Here is a 16,842-nt window from a genome sequence, read left to right as displayed (position 1 = left end):
CCACTAATATACCTAAAATGGCTTCCTCTTTCCTGACCAAATCAGACAGATCCAAGAACATTGCCTCCCTTAAAAGGAGCTCTATAGCCAAAAAGTAAGTGATGAGAGAGAAACAAATCCAACATGTCTTTCTACAGTTCCTCTGGTTAGAAAAATGAGAGCTGAACAGAGAAAGAAAGTGTTTTTCTTTTGCTTCATTGGAGACTCATGGTATTGAATGAAAGCTCATGAGGAGTCTGCAATAACATTTAGTCATATGTAAGAACGTAGCATGTTAAGACAAATACATGTAGATAAGGGTATTTAACACAGACAGAGAGAATAGAGGCTTGTTAAAGCAAAATTGCTATAAAGGAGTGTCACTTTTTAGCTCTTCCTTTCCCTGGGCACCAAAATCTACACTGCTCAAGTATACAGGAGAAAAAAAAAAAAAAAAAACACAGAATGGAAATGGATCTTCCAGACCTTGAGAAGTTTATTAATTTAAGACAGATGTATAGGAATGACTGGAACTAATCATCTGTAGGTTACTCTACAATTAACTTTGTCATAAATATAGACACAAATAAAGACAAATCTTACATCAATTCTAAGGAAAACTGTAACAACTTTTAAGCCTGTCTCCAGTTCAGTCCATATTGGTTTTCCTCCTAAACCTGATGATACTCTTGTTTACCACACACTTCTTTACTCTTACTTATTGATACTTACATGTTGTTTTCTCATATAAAGGCTTTTTCTTTCAGGTCCTACACATGTATTTGCTCAAATATACTTTAACTATATAGCCTTTATCAATGATATTCTGGGGGTGAATGAGAGCAGTAGCAAACTCTTGAGCACTTACATGCCTAGCATTCCATTAACTACATTAAGTACTGAACTCTCACAACAACTATATGAGTTAGTTTATTATCTTTTTATTATTTCCAATTTATACATGACAAAATGGAGACTTAGGGCTCCTGCCGATATTCACAAGTTGGAATGAAAACATAAAAATGCAAGTCTGACTGTTCCTAAAGTCAATGTTCTTTTTAAGTTTCATTTTGTTTTTAATTGACCTATCATTCTTAGCCCTTATATTCTGCCCCCTTCTTCCAAGCAAACATGCAACCTATTACTGGGAAATGCTTTTTCTCTTTGTTTTCACTTTGAAGTTGCACTTTTGTGTTTCTCTCACCACTGTGAACTGAAAATCTTGTTTCCTATGTCTTTTCTGCTATGTTATTATGTGTTACAGTGAGGGAAAAGATGGCATTCCACCCATTTTGTCAGGAAGAATAACTTACTGATAGGAGTAAAACCCAAGAATAGTTCTCACGTTAGGAAACACTTGGAAGCATTGCTACTTCCTATGTATCATGGTGAAACTTCCCTGCAGAAAAAACTATTTTGTGTCCTTTTTCTGGACATTATAGGCTGGGTTTTTTACCATCCAAATCTGTAACCTTTTCAAACATGATTAACAGCCATATCCTATTCGCATGGGCCCTGTGAATTCAGTTAACAATGACGACTGTCATTTGCTTAGGGCTTAATTATTCAAAGGCCTACTGATTCCACCTTAACTTACTCATTTCTAGAAACTGCTTTTACCCTCAACACTTGCTTTCCAGGAAGTGAACATCTCTACATTCATATTTTGCCTTTCTCTTATTCACCACAAAGAGTAGTTATGGCCTAAAATAAAGATAAAGACTATCCAGCTATGAACACACACTTTATTTTAGCAACTAAAAACGTTCTCCACAGATTATTCCTTTAATCCAAAGATCTTTAAAGTGTTTATAAAAGACAACAAACTAAGCTTTGCTATATACTCATATATCTTACAACCTGCTCCAAAGCACCTTCTTACAAGGTTTTGAAACATTCAAGGTGATCTTTTAATCCCACTGAAAACCAAAGAAAAATAGGCTGTACCATCATGCCACTTATCGGCAGAGGTGAAAAGTAAATGTCCTCTGAAGTGTACCTGAAATCTATTTCAGTAATTATCTGAAGCCTTCTAAAGATTAATAGACAGGCCCTTCCTTTCTAGCCAACAGAAGGTCATAGAGCAGTACTCTGCCATGTGTCTGTTTTGTCTTTGATTGACAAGTTTAAAGAAGTTTTTTACATAGAAGACTTTGACTACAATCTCTTGTAACTGATTCTAAACTCACTACAGGTATCAAAAAATGATGAAAAGTTGAAATTCTGATTGAAATCACCCTGGTTACCCTTAATTTAAATTCTTGGTTTTGGCTTAATTCCTTCAGTCTTGGAAGAGAGATTTAGTATATCTTTTTTAGTAAAGCCAGTTTGCAGAAGGCTGTTCTTGGGTGTTTTTCCATGCTGTTCCAATGCTGGTGAATTTGCTGTGGATGGGAATGTCTTACCCTAAGGTGGACTGCAAGTCAGGAGAATGAAATGAACACTTAGCTCCTAGGCACATTTCTCCAGCTTATCTGATTCCACTGAAAGCTCAGATTCCTATAATACATTTTCTAAACACAATGGCCTTAGTTTCATACTTACTTAACAGCTAGAGTGCAACTCTAAATAAATTGTGCATGGGAAAATACATTCTTACACTGAGAGAACTGCTACATATATATTCACTCTCTCTTCCAAAGTAATCTGAAATGAAATTTTCCAAGTAACAAATAAAGTGTACTAGTAATGAGTTGAGCAGTTTTATGGCTTATTGGTCATGTTCTTGATAATATCTCTGATCATTTCAAATACCCACACACAAAATGAGTTTTCAGAATGGGAAATAGCATTGAACATTAAGGTAATGGGTTCAAAAATTGAAAGCCAGATTTATATAACGAAAGAGACCATTTCCAATGGGTTTAAAACTCACTTTTAATGAAAGAATATTCTTTAAAAAACTACAATATCAAGAATTGCTAATCAGTTATGCTAAGATTTATTCCCAAAGGTGATTAAAATTTAGACAACTGTTTAATTCAGATGTGTAACTGACAAATTGCAGCTAATTTAAAATATCAAAATTTAAAAATTAAACTAGCATAATCTAGATAGCCTACCTAAGAGAAAAATTTTGTTAAAAATAGAAATATCAAATAATAAATTAGTGTTTGAAAGGTGAAACCATAAAAAGCTCATTATCTATCTATAATAATTTTTAAGAAAATATGATTCAGTTAGAAGTACAGTTAAGTCATATCTTAATAATGTAGAAAAGCTGAATAGATTATCCAAATTCATTCATATGTAATCATATTATGTTTTATACTTTCGCTTGAATATGGATTTTACTTCTAAGAGTTCACAATACAATAAAATCATTCATATACTAGTATTAGTTATTGATAATTCAGATTTGAGCTTGGATAAAGTTTAACTTTCTAATGCCTAATAAAGGGAAGTTTACTAAGCAAATTAAAACCACAACTAAAATTATAGAGGAATGAATGACATCCTAAATGCATTGTCTCAAGTGCTTTATAATTACGTTTACCTAAAGTAATGTACTGAATGCTCAGCGTTGTCTCATTTAATTTTCACAACCACTTTATGAGACCCAATTAATAGAACCTTCATTTCATAGATGAGAAAAATGATGTGTAAAAAAGGCTAATTTCCTTCAGGCCATTTAGTCAGTAGCTAGTAGAGTTAACATCTGGAGAGTGTTAGACTCCAAACCTTTGTCATTATATCATACTCCTTCCTGCTGAACTGTGACAAACAAGCACTGGTAGTGTGGGAATCGGGAGATGTTATGGGTGGACTAGCTAAAGGAACCCATTAGTTGAGTTCCTGTTCACTCAAATAATGTTATAACCTTATACGAACTATTAGAGTACCTGCCAAATCTGCTCTCAGTGCAGAGAGGCTGTCTTTCCAACAAAAACTTAAATGTATGTATCGAGCACCCGTTCTGTGCCAGGCCTGGTTCTAAAGGATTTAGGATACATTAACAAACAAAACAGTTAAAGTTACTTACCTAGCAGAAGGAAATGCAATAAACCATGAAAACAATACATAAGAATATTACACAGCAACTTAGAAACTAAAATTGTCATAAAAGGAATAAAGGAAATGATAAAGGGGATAAGAAATTATGTGTGGTGGGGTAGGTTGCACTTTAAATAAGGCAGCCAGGTTAGTATTTTTTTAAAGCACGTTTGACAAATGCTTAAGAGATGAGGCAGTAATGTAAAGATTTCTGGCAGGAGAAGAGCTAGTGCAAGGGAATTAGCGTTGGATCTTGCCTACCAGTTGAAGGAACAAGGAAGACGATGTGGGTGGGTGGGTGGGCGAAAGGGTGGGGCAGGGAGACAAGGAGGAGGGGAAAGCTGGTGATGGTGAGCAAGCAGGTCACATAGGGCCTTCCAGGATCTTGAGGCAGAGGCACAGACTTTAGCTTTTTCTGTAAGCAAAATAAGGAAACATTGCAGAATTTTGAGCAAAGGGTGACCTGATTTTTAAGATTGCTGTGGATGCTGGGTTGAAAATAGACATGGGGAGCAAGTGAAGAAGCAGAGGAATAACTGCAAAAAATCAGTCAATAACTGATGGTGGGTGGGCCCATAGTGGTTGCAGTGGCAGTAGTGACAAGCAGTCAGGTTCTGCATCAATTCTGAAGGTAAAGTCAACAGGATTTTATAATGGTTGAATGTGCATTCAGAGAGCAAAAGTCAAAGACGAACCCAAGCATTTTGCCCAAGCAAATGAAAGAATGTAGTTGCCAGGCCTTAGACAAAAGCTAGCTTAGGGTTTGTACTTAGCCCTTCTAAGAATTCCACAGAAAAAAATGGACTACAGTTGAATTTATAGTCCAAGGAATGTTGGTTCTCCATTAAAGTCATAATATTGTTACTTATAATTAGTCTCCTCTAAGAAACAAATTTATTAACATATATTCTTTCCAGGAATCCCTATTTTGTGCTCCTGCTTATACAGCTTATCGTCTTCTACATGCAAACAGTGAGTAAAAATGTGCTCCCTCTTAACCATGGAAGTTTAACATCAGCATCATCATGCAGATTTTCATTACTACAAATCTGTAACAGCTGCCACTGTGCTTTATTTCTGTATTTTTACTGGTTACAAACATTATGGACCATTACCTTACTACTCCAAGCAATTACTAATAATGCCCTTTCACTTGCACTGCATCCTAACTTCTGCACATTACAGTGGTTCAATAACTGTGTAAGAAAATTCCCATTAGCCTTATTACTTCCAACAACTGAATATTTTATCAATCAGCTGGCCTTTCAGGATTGCCTTCTTTCTTCTCCACTGTTTCCCCCCACTTGGAGCATATAGGCTTTAATATCACACACGAATCTCACTTCAACTTCACTTTCCTGAGTGAATCACTATGGTTTGAGCTATATGTGTATGTGTGAGTGCTTCAGCCTGTTTGCTCCAGAGTTAATTCTTTCTGCTACTTTGGGACCATGTTCTTTGACTAAACGGAATATATTTATGAGAGGGAAGTCTTGCTCTGATCTGATGTGGTCAAATATCAACTATCAATAAAAATAATTCTTTCAATTAGTCACATTAGAGAAAACTATAATGTTTCTGTGAGAGGTTTTCTTAATTCTTTCGAATAATATTATCAATTAAATTGACGCTATATTCTCTGTTAGACTGACTCGCCATTGATTCCAGCCTTTATCTAGAGTGCCTTCTTATACTACTGCAGACTCTAGAAAACTAAAGTCAATATTTCTCAGACTCCTATGTAATTAGGGTTCTAAAAGCAAGTTAGGTTCCATCAATTATATGTAGTCAAGTAAGATTTAGAGGGCAGAAGTGTGGATGAAGCCATCTTTTTGTCTCTTTTGACTATTTTCTGATGGCCAACAAGGTAAAAAATTTGTGAGGTCTTTTTCTGCAGCAGCATTCCACCATCCATTCCCTAGGGCCCTAGCTAAGAAGGAACAATTTCAAAGGAGAAAATTTTTTCTTGACCTTGGCTTTCTGATTCTTGAATCAGAGGTACGGAATGTGTTTTTGAATTTGAACTTAATATTGCAGGGGGAGCCACAAAGGTACAGAAGAGTTCTCATGGCCTGTCAATTCTGAGGTCTTTCTGGGGACTCCTTCAAAGAACTCATTTTTCCAGCTAGGCCAATGACCCTCTAATGACTTGTGAGTACAAAATTGCCCACATTAAATCCCTGCATCCTTAAAATGGAGCAGTTTCTGTTTTCAGAACTGAATGTCGAGTAATACATGCTCACATGTGCAAAAAGGGATGTGTTCAAGGTTGCTCATTGCAGTGTAGTTAGTAATAGCAAAAGGTTAAGGAGAAAAAGCTTAATATTGGTAAGCAGAGACTGGTTGAATAGATACCATTACAGCTGTAAAGAGAAAGTTGGGGTTGGTCTTGCTGTCTCAGTGTTGGCAGAGGGCTAAGAAAATTCACATGTAAGTGGACCATGCAGTTCAAACTCATGCTCAAGGGTCAACTGTAATTGAATAAATGGTAATTGCAGTTAGACAAATCCACTCAGGGAGTAGAAAATGTCATTTTTGTCAATGCACACAAAGACCACGTGTGTGGGTATAATAAAAGTGATAAATAAGATTCAATCTCCTAATTTAATATGGTCACGTTGGTGATATCAATAGTAATAATCTAGCTAAAATTATATGCTAGACATAGTGCTGTTCTACTTACCGCATCCTTACAAAAAAACCTATGTGATACATGATATCATCTATACATACAGAAAAATTTACATTTAGAGGTCAGGCGTGGTGGCTCATGCCTGTAATCCTAGCACTTTGGGAGGCCGAGGTGGGCGGATCACAAGGTCAGGATATCAAGACCATCCTGGCTAACATGGTGAAACCCCGTCTCTACTAAAAAATACAAAAAATTAGCTGGGCGTGGTGGTGGGTGCCTGTAGTCTCAGCTCCTCAGGAGGCTGAGGCAGGAGAATGGCGTGAACCCAGGAAGAGGAGCTTGCAGTGAGCCGAGATCGCGCCACTGCACTCCAGCCTGGGCCACAGAGTGAGACTCTGTCTCAAAAAAAAAAAAAAAAAAAGAAAAGAAAAATTTACATTTAGAGAAGGTAAATAATTGCCTAAGGTTGCACAGCTAGCTGGTAGGTGGCAGCCCAGACTTTGTTGGATGACAAGTTAGAACATTTAATGGCTACTTTATGCTATTGTTGTCTGTATAGCAGCCACATTTTTTTTTTTTTTTTGCTTTCATTTATATGACTTCTCTGTACTAGAGCGACTATGCCATAGTGGATTCAGAGATATTCTTTAATTCTTCAATCCATCATATAGGTAACCAATGGATAGAATCTATTTCCATGGAGATGCTTTTCTAAGGGTGAAAATGTTTTCATCCCCACCCTTTGTCAGGTAAAAAGCCAGATTATAAAAAAGTTCATCATAAACACACTATTTTTATACCTGGAACTTAGATCATAAATCACATCCATCTGGAAGAACAAAAGGATGGTGCGTAATAGAGATACTGTCTGCTACTCCTTTGGTGAGGCAGTATGTTGAGCCATTTGCAGGAACAGCACTCCTACTTGGGATATTGTCAGGGAAGAAAAATATAATCTAGGGCTAGCATTCTTGGCAAGAGTGCATCAACTGAGAAGTTCCTGGGCTTCTGGATATTCTGCAATTTCAACTGAGATAGAAAGAATATGGATATTTCTTCCATTTCTGTTCATGGATGATGTAAGTCTTCACCTATTTAAAACACAGTTTACATATAGGATGCTTTCTCTGCCTTTTAAGATCTTGGAAACTCCCACATATAACAACTGTAAAACTTGGCTAAGAGAGTTGCCCACCTCCTCTCTTATCCCCCATGCACAGACACACAAAACCCATGGAGCTCTCAGAAATCATCTGCATTAAAGTTTGCACTGAATAATACTGACTTTTGACTAGCAACTGACTCAGCAGTCATCAGAAAAATGTGACAACTTTCATCAAAAACACTTGCTAAAAATTAAAGCTGAACCTCACTAGATATGATGTCTCAAAGGGCAGTTACCCTATTATTGGCATCCTGCCCTCTTGCAGTTTTTCAGATTTGCAAGTAGGAAAAAGCAACAAGAGCTGTATCTGGGAAAATTCTGCCTGACTACAGGCGTCAGTCCTAGGTAGGCATTTGTTTGGCAGGCTGGATGAATGTTTCCGGGAGACAAAAGTCTTGTTTGCAGGTTCCTTAACATGAAATTGATCCATTATAATTCTTGCTTACTTCCTTTTCAGGATTGCTTCAATAATTAACATAAAATGTATAAATGAAGAGAAATTCATTACTAATTATTTCTCCTCTCAGAGATCAGATGAATAAGTGACACGCCTTTGCAAATGAGGAAGGAAAATGATTTCCTCCACAAGATTCCATCTCTCCCCTAAACCCAAAGAAAGGTAGGTAGGAAATGCTAATTTCCTAATTCATTTTCATTCCTTTTTTTTTTTTTTTTTTGCATTTGTACCTGTCAGTTCTACAAAAAAAGCTAAAAGAAGAAGCAACTAGAATGATAGGAGATGATGATATGGGTAAATGTGGTCACTCCCAGTGTGTAGTCAAATTGATCTTCACAATGTCAATTATCCTGCATTATTCCTTTATAGAGAGCATGACAAGCTATTAATATTTCATAGAGATCAGAAGAAGCACTTAAGTGGTAGCCCTGAAGAAACAACTGAATTTATGTCTATGACATAACTCTAAAATTTTCTTCTTTTTTTTTTTTTTTTTTTGAGATAGGGTCTCACTCTGTCCCCCAGGCTGGAGTGCAATGGTGTGATCTCAGCTCACTGCAACCTCCGCCTCCTGGGTTCAAGTGATTCTCCTGCCTCAGCCTCCCAAGTAGCTAGGGCTACAGGCACATGCCATCACGCCCAGCTAATTTTTGTATTTTTTTTTAGTAGAGACGCGGTTTCACCATGTTGGCCAGGATGGTCTGGATCTCTTGACCTTGTGATCTGCCTACCTTGGCCCCCCAAAGTGCTGGGATTACAAGCGTGAGCCACTGCACCCAGCCTCTAAAATATTTTAAAAAGTGAAATGTACAACCATGCTTTCAGTTTTTTCAGTAAAAAAGCCTAAAACCTTTTTTACTGAAAAACTTACCCCCATTAAGTTAGAAATTTTAGAACTGCCCACTGTATTTTCTCTTAAGTTAGGCCCTGTGCTCCTTTTATGAGGGATAATTGATGAATAGATGTGAAATAAATTAATCATTTTGTCTAACACTTTGTATAGTTAAGTGTTAAGTATAAAATCCCTGAAAAGGGTTGGTTCTTGTTCAGGTACAAGATTCAAGTTCAAGTTTTAAGAACTGGATTTGCTCACTCTGGGCAGAAAATTCTTCATTGCCAAATATTATTTTTAGTCCTATTTGTTCATATACTAGTCCCTAGCAATATCTAAAAGGACAAATCATTTTTAAAAGGAGAAAAAAAAGTTTAAGCCGAAACCAACCCTAACCAGGCTATTTCATTGTATAGTCTTTATAGGCTACTATAATTACAAATATAACATACGATTATGTATGTAAATGTATATATGTGCATGTATATGTGTGAATATGTACATTTATATACATACATATCACATATAGCAGTCCCTTTAGTTACCATATCAGTGTGGCTAACATCACCTTTCACATAGATCATAACCTACCTGATCATGTGAAATGGCCAAAGCCATTAAGAATATCTTACTAGAGCTGGGTGCAGTGGTTCACACCTGTAATCCCAGAACTTTGGGAGGCCAAGGCAGGTAGATTGTTTGAGATCAGGAGTTTGAGACCAGCCTGGGTGATATAATTTGGCTCTGTGTCCCCCTCAAAATCCAAATTTCATCTCAAATTGTAATCCCCACATGTCCAGAGGGGACTTGGTGGCAAGTGATTGGATCATGGGAGTGGTTCCCCCATGCTGTTCTCATGATAGTGAGTTCTCATGAGAGCTGACGGTTTTAAAGTGTGGTACTTCCTCGCTCTGTCTTTCTCCTGCTGCCTTGTGATAAAGGTACCTGCTTCCCCTTCACATTTGACTATGATTGTAAGTTTTCTGAGGCTTCCCCAGCCATGTGGAACTGTGAGTCAATTAAACTTCTTTTGTTTATAAATTACCCAGTTTCAGGTAGTATCTTTATAGCAGTGTGAAAATAGACTAGGCAACATAGCGAAACCCTATATCTACAACAAAATTAGCTGGGCATGGTGGCCCGTACCCATAGTCACAGTACCTGTAGTCACAGCCGCTCAGGAGACTGAGGTGGATCACCTGAGGCCAGGAGGTTGAAGCTGCAGTGAGCTGAGCCATGATCATGCCATTGCATTCCAGCTTGGATGACTGAGACTCTGTCCCCTGAACCCCTAAGAAAGAATATCTTACTAGGGAAAATGTAAATTGGAATGGAAATATCAGTGACTGAAGGCCTCATGAGAAATACATGAGCCTCTGTTGCTGAAGTCCCCATGCTGTAGGAAAAACCAGGTTCTTGTCACATGACCAGGAAAGATTAGGCTCGCAGACGCTTTAAAGGATGAGAGGGAACGGAATTTCTCGGGCGAAAAGGAAAAAAGCTCAGCAAAGCGAGAGGTGTTCCTGTTAACAGCCCCTCATCTCACAGATTGAATCCCAGGTTACCACACGGGAACAGGTTACCACATGGCAACAGGCTTCTCCCAACTGGGCACGAACTTCCTGAGGCCCCAACCCAGTCTCCCAGGGCTCAGGTGGGCATTATCCAGAAAGAATCAGTTGGGTGGGGGAAAGGAGGGCTTCATCTGGGAGCAGTCCAGTTTTTCAGCCTTCAGGCTGTTTTAGGCTTAAAGGTAGGGTTTTGCCAGTGGTGGAGGGGCCTTGGATCCCTCCTCTCTCTATTGCCCAGAGCAGGCCAAATTCCTCTACTCATGTCTTAAGCCTGTCCACCCATTCTGGACAAACCCTACCATCCTGCCTACAAATTCCATATTTTACTGAAATTAATGATTTTGCTGCTTGCAAACAAAACTCTTCAACAGACCCATGTGAACATACATACAGATAGATGTACCCATGTATTACGTAGGGGTATCATTACAGAATAGTTGTGAAGCTAAGTAGAGTCCCTTCTTACTGGAGAATTGATAAAATGTTTAGCTATAAGTAGCCAAGTGAGATTCAGGAAATGATCATAGGTATTAAACTGTGAATAAATATTTTAATTTTTTGAGACTCAATTTCCTGATCTGGAAAATGGGCATAACAATACCTATTTCAAAGATTTGTTATCAGGATTGTTACGGACCGAATACATCCCCCAAAATTCATACGTCAAAGCCCTAACTCCCAATGTGACGGTATTTGAAGATGGAGATTTTGACAGGCAATTAAGTCAAGATGAGGTCATAAGAGTAGGGCCCCCATGATGGGATTCATGTCCTTATAAGAAGAAAGACAAGTGTTCTCTCTCTTTTCTCCCTCTCCCTCCACCATGTGAGGACACAACCAGAAGGCAGCCATCTGCAAGCCAGTGAGAGCCCCCACAGGAGACCATACTAGTTGGCACCTTGATCTTGAACTTTGCAGTCTCCATAACTGTGAGAAATAGATTCCTGTTGGCTGACTTACCCACTTTGGGATATTTTGTTATGACAGTCTAAGCTGACCGAGACAAGGATTCAATGTGATAAGACAGCAGATTTTCCCTTTAGCCTGGAGCCTCTTGTTTTGTCATAATTTCTTGCAACATCACTGTTCTATGTGCCTTTATCTGCTCAACATTACATGCCAATCTGTAACAATGGTCACTCTCTCATATAAGAATTGATACTCTAATTGTTCACAGTTTAGATGTAAAAAATAACAGTTAAGTTGTTTAAATTATATTTTGATAGCTTTACCCAGCTCACATCCTATAAGTCACCTCATATGTATTGAATGCTGATATTCTATAAATGTAATCTATACAAAATTGTTTGCCATAATTGTTCAGAATATTGTGTAACGATGCAAATTGTTTTGTTTTGTTTTGTTTTTGAAGCTTTTAATAGAAAGAAAATAACTTCTACCAGAAAAAGTAATCCCCAAATACCCAGGGATATCCTATACTTTCTGAATTTGATTTCCAAAGTCCTTGCCATTTTCTCCTAGCACTGTTCCCTACCCACTGCCTCCTCAACTAGCCTCTAGAATTCATACAATGCCAATGGAAGTATGATTACTGGTGCTTCAATATTTTCAGCATATAGATGGATCCACCCACAATGTTTGCTTAACTTTGAAAATATTTTTGCCCTCTTCTAGATGGCAAAAGACATTTCTGCCCCAAATCTTTGAGTCAGCAGCTCCATGTAGGCACAATTTAATCCATCATATGAACTCATACAAGTCAATTGAAACTTTTCAGTCTATGACTCATGGTATCGTTTCAATTTATATGAATATCCCTTTGTCAGTGTGTAACTGAAAAGGAATGATCAGTGTCTTAATCATAATATCGGATAATTTTAGTTTACTCTTTATTTTCATTTTTTTCCACAGGGTGTTTTCTCCATGATGAGTGACCAATTCCATCACTCCTATCAAAGGAATGATGTATCGTGACATTTCTCAAGTTCTTACCCCCAGTTTTCTTCTTTGCTGCCTTTTTTTTCCTTTTTAAAAAATAAACTTTGTTTTTACAATGGTTTTAAGTTCACAGTTAAATTGAATGGGAAGCATGGAGAGTTCCCATATCCCCATATACCCCATATCCCAGCACACACAAACACACACACAACCTCCACCACCATCAACATCAGTCACCACAGTGGTACATTTGTTACATTCAATCAACCTGCTTTGACATATCATCACCCAAAGTCCATAGTTTTCCTTAGAGTTTACTTCTGGTATTTTTTTTTTTTTTTGATATGGATTCTCACTCTGTCACCCAGGCTGGAGTAAAGTGGCACAATCTCAGCTCACTGCAACCTCTGCCTCCTGGGTTCAAGCAATTCTCTTGCCTCAGCTTCCTAAGTAGCTGGGATCACAGGTGTGAGCCACCACACCTGGCTAATTTTTGTATTTTTAGTAGAGATGGGGTTTCCCCATGTTGGCCAGGTTCATCTTAAACTCCTGACCTCCAATGATCCACCAGCCTTGGCCTCTCAAATTGCTGGGATTACAGGCATGAGCCACCACACCCGGCCTGGTGTTTTCCATTCTATGGTGTCTTAGCCTGTTTTCACATTGCTATAAAGAAATACCTAAGACTGTGAGGTTTATAAAGAGGTTTAATTGACTCACAGTTATGCATGGCCAGGGAGGCCTCAGGAAGCTTACAATCATGGCGGAAGGCGAAGCAGGCATCTTCACAAAGTAGCAGGAGAGAAAAGTGTGTGAAGGAGGAGCGGTCAAACACTCGTAAAACCATCAGATCTCATGAGAACTCACTCACTATCACGAGAACAGAATAAGGGAAACCTCCCCCATGATCCAATCACCTTCTTCTCTCCACATGTGAGGATTACGATTTGAGATCATATTTGGGTGGAGACACAGAGCCAAACCATATAATATGGATTTTGACAAATACGTAATGGCATGTACCCACAAATATAGTATTGTACAGAATTGTTTTGTTGTCCTAAAAATTTTCTGTTCTAAGCCTATTCATTCTCCCCTCTAACCCTTAGCAACAATTAATCTTTTTACTATCTTCACAGTTTGGCCTTTTCCAGAATGTCATATAGTTGGGACTACTCAGTATATAGCATTTTTCTGAATTTCTTCTTTCATTTATGAGTTTAAGCTTTTTCCATGGGTTTTCATGGCTTGATTTCTTTTAAGCACTGTATAATATTCCATTGAATGTAACATATCTTATTTACCCACTCAGGTACTGAAATATATCTTGGTTATTTTCAACTTTAGGCAAATATAAATAAAGCTACTATAAAAATTTGTGTGTAGGTTTTGTGTTAACATAAATTTTCAGTTCATTTGGGTAAATAACAAGGGGTGATTGAATTTTTTTTTTCTATTTTACATTCAACCAACTCACACCATGATTGATGAACCTTATGCTAAAGAGTAAATCTAGTTTTGTAGGAAACTGCCAAACTGTCTTTCCAAGTGGTTGAATCATTTTGCATTCCCACCAGCAATGAATGAGGGTTCTGTTGCTCCACATCCTCACCATCATTTGAAGTTATCAGTTTTTGGATTTTGGTCATCTTAATAGACGTGCAGCAGTATCTCATTGTTGTTTTTTAATATGCAATTACCTAATGATGTACTATGGTGACAATCTTTTTATATGCTTGTCTGCCATTTGTATATTTTCTCTGCTAAGAAATTTGTTCAGGTATTCAGAACATAGCCCTCAGAAATACTGCCGCATATCTACAACTGTCTGATCTTTGACAAACCTGACAAAAACTAGCAATGGGGAAAGGATTCCCTATTTAATAAATGGTGCTGGGAAAACTGGCTAGCCATATGGAGAAAGCTGAAACTGGATCCCTTCCTTACATCTTATACGAAAATTAATTCAAGATGGATTAAAGACTTAAATTTTAGACCTAAAACCATAAAAACCCTAGAAGAAAACCTAGGCAATACCGTTCAGGACATAGGCATGGGCAAGGACTTCACGTCTAAAACACCAAAAGCAATGGCGACAAAAGCCAAAATTGACAAATGGAATCCAATTAAACTAAAGAGCTTCTGCACAGCAAAAGAAACTACCATCAGAGTAAACAGGCAACCTACAGAATGGGAGAAAACTTTTACAATCTATCCATCTGACAAAGGGTTCATATCCAGAATCTACAAAGAACTGAAACAAATTTATGAGAAAAAATCAAACAACCCCATCAAAAAGTGGGTGAAGGATATAAACAGACACTTTTCAAAAGAAGACATTTATGCAGCCAAAAGACACTTGAAAAAATGCTCATCATCACTGGCCATCAGAGAAATGCAAATCAAAACCACAACGAGATACCATCTCACACCAGTTAGAATGGCGATCATTAAAAACTCAGGAAGTAACAGGTGCTGGAGAGGCTGTGGAGAAATAGGAACACTTTTACACGTTGGTGGGACTGTAAACTAGTTCAACCATTGTGGAAAACAGTGTGGCAATTCCTCAAGGATCTGGAACTAGAAATACCATTTGAGCCAGCAATCCCATTACTGGGTATACACCCAAAGGATTATAAATCATGCTGCTATAAAGACACATGCACACGTATGTTTATTGAGGCACTATTTACAATAGCAAAGACTTGGAACCAACCCAAATGTCCAACAATGATAGACTAGATTAAGAAAATGTGGCACATATACACCATGGAATACTATGCAGCCATAAAAAAATGATGAGTTCATGTCCTTTGTAGGGACATGGATGAAGCTGGAAACCATCATTCTCAGCAAACTATCGCAAGGACAAAAAATCAAACACCACATGTTCTCACTCATAGGTGGGAATTGAACAATGAGAACACATGGACACAGGAAGGGGAACATCACATACCAAGGCCTGTTGTGGGGTGGCGGGAGAGGGGACAGATAGCATTAGGAGATATACCTAATGCTAAATGACGAGTTACTGGGTGCAGCACACCAACATGGCACATATATATATCTGTAACAAACCTGCACATTGTGCACATGTACCCTAAAACTTAAAGTATAACAATAATAAGAAAAAAACAAAATTAGAATTTAATAAACATGTCTGATTTTGCATAGTTAAAAAAAAAAAGTTCAGGTATTTTCCCATATTTTAATCAAGTTTTTCCTTGCATATTTTGGATAATAGTCCATTATTACCTATGTCTTTTGTGAATTTTTCTACAAGTCTATGATTTTTCTTATTCTCTTGACATTGTCTTTCATAAAGCAGGAATTTTTAATTGTAATGAAGTCCAGCTCATCAATTAATTCTTTTCTGGATCTTTCCTTTGGTGATAGGCCTAAAAATTTATCACCATACCCAACATCATCTAAGATTTCTCTCATGTTATTTCTATGAATCTTACAGATTTGAATTTTACATGTAAGTCTATGATCACTTTTTCAGTTAATTTTTGTGACTGGTATAAGGTCTGTTCCTAGATTCATTTTTTCATCACATGAATGTCCAATTGTTCTAGCACTATTTTTTTTTGAAGAGAGGAACTTTGCTTCACTGTGTTTTCTTTGCTGCTTTGTCCAATATCGGGTGACTATATTTATGTGAATCTATTCTGGGCTGTCTGTTATGTTCCACTGAACTATTTGTCTATTATTTTAATAATACCACACTATTGCTTTTAATACATCTTGAATCAAGTAATATCAGTGCTCCAACTTTGTACTTCTCCTTCAATACTAAGTTCTCTGTTCTGAATTTTTTGCCTCTCTGTATAAATATTAGAATCAGTTTGTCCATGTCCACAACATAACTTGCTGGGATTTTGATTGGTAGTATGTTGAACCTATAGATTAGGTTGGAAAGAACTGACATCTTGACAATATTGAATCTTTCTATTCATGAACATGAAATATCTCTTGATTTATTTGGTTATTTGATATAGTTCATCATGTTTTGGAGTTTTCCTCATATACATCTTGCATATCTATTGTTAGATTTATACCTAGGCATATTTTTGTGCAAATATAAATGGTAGTATTTTTAACTTCAAATCCCACTTGTTCATTGTGATATATAAAAGAAAGTACTCGATGTTCACATACTAACCTTACATCCTACATCATCATTTATCAGTTCCAGGTTTTTTGTTGATTCTTTCAGATTTTATTCCTAAACAATCATGTCATTTGTGAATAGACAGTTTTGTTTATTTTTTGCTAGTCTGTATATTCTTATAATTCCCTTATTTTTTCATA

This window comes from Pongo abelii, chromosome 3 (assembly GCF_028885655.2).
Source record: "Pongo abelii isolate AG06213 chromosome 3, NHGRI_mPonAbe1-v2.0_pri, whole genome shotgun sequence".
NCBI classification, from domain to species: domain Eukaryota; kingdom Metazoa; phylum Chordata; class Mammalia; order Primates; family Hominidae; genus Pongo; species Pongo abelii.
Note: the sequence above shows the minus strand (reverse complement) of the source record.